Below are 930 nucleotides of genomic sequence, written 5' to 3'. Positions count from 1 at the left end.
TGACCATTCCCAGGGGGAAAACATGGTTACCAGCTGAGGAGCCAGGCATGTACAATGTACCATTTCAACACCTCCCTCCACACCTTCCCGAAGACTCAGCAAAAAAGAAATCAGTATTTTCCAAAGTGAACAACCCTTTTACCAAAAGATGTTTCTTGAAAAAGGGGTTTTTTTAAATAAATAAGTTTGGGAAGCACCACAAATTATTGCCCTCCTCTTGGAGGTTCATGAACATCCAACATTTATTCCACAAATATTTATTGAGCGTGTACCAAGGCCCAGGATTATTCAGGGACTAGACATTAAACAGGGAACAAATCAGACGGAGTCCCAAACCTTCAGGAAACTTGTAATTTGGTCTTAAATGAACACATCATACTGTTTTCCCATGGCTGCTGTGACCACAAGCTTGGTGGTTAAAACAACAGAAATGTACTCTCTTGCAGTTCTGGAGGTCAAAAGCCTGAGATCAGTGCCTCTGGGTCAAGGTGTCCAGAGGCCATGTTCCCTCTGGAGGCTCTAAAGGAGAATATGTCCCTACCTCTTCCTGCTGCTGGCATTCGTTGTCTCCTGGCCGTATCTCCCACTCTCTGCCTCTCTACTCACAGTGTCTTCCATCTGTGTCAAATCTCCTTCAGCTCCCACTTCTAAGGACTCTTGTGATTGCATTTAGGGCCCACCTGGATGATCTATTGCCTCAAAATCCTTAATGTAATCACATCTGCAAAACTCTTTTACTGTGCGAGTTTCCAGCGATTAGGACTATACATGTTTGGGGACCATTTTTCAGCCTATTTCATGGAGAACCGGCTCTAGGATGTTCTGTGGTAGCAACTGCTTTTCTGCTTTCATCTTGAACCCTCTATTTGAGAAATGCCTGCCTCACCCAGAGAATCCTGGCTGTCTTTTCCCACTGTGGAAAATGTGGGT

Source organism: Physeter macrocephalus, chromosome 11 (genome assembly GCF_002837175.3).
Source record: "Physeter macrocephalus isolate SW-GA chromosome 11, ASM283717v5, whole genome shotgun sequence".
NCBI classification, from domain to species: Eukaryota; Metazoa; Chordata; class Mammalia; order Artiodactyla; family Physeteridae; genus Physeter; species Physeter macrocephalus.
This window is presented reverse-complemented; position numbering follows the sequence as displayed.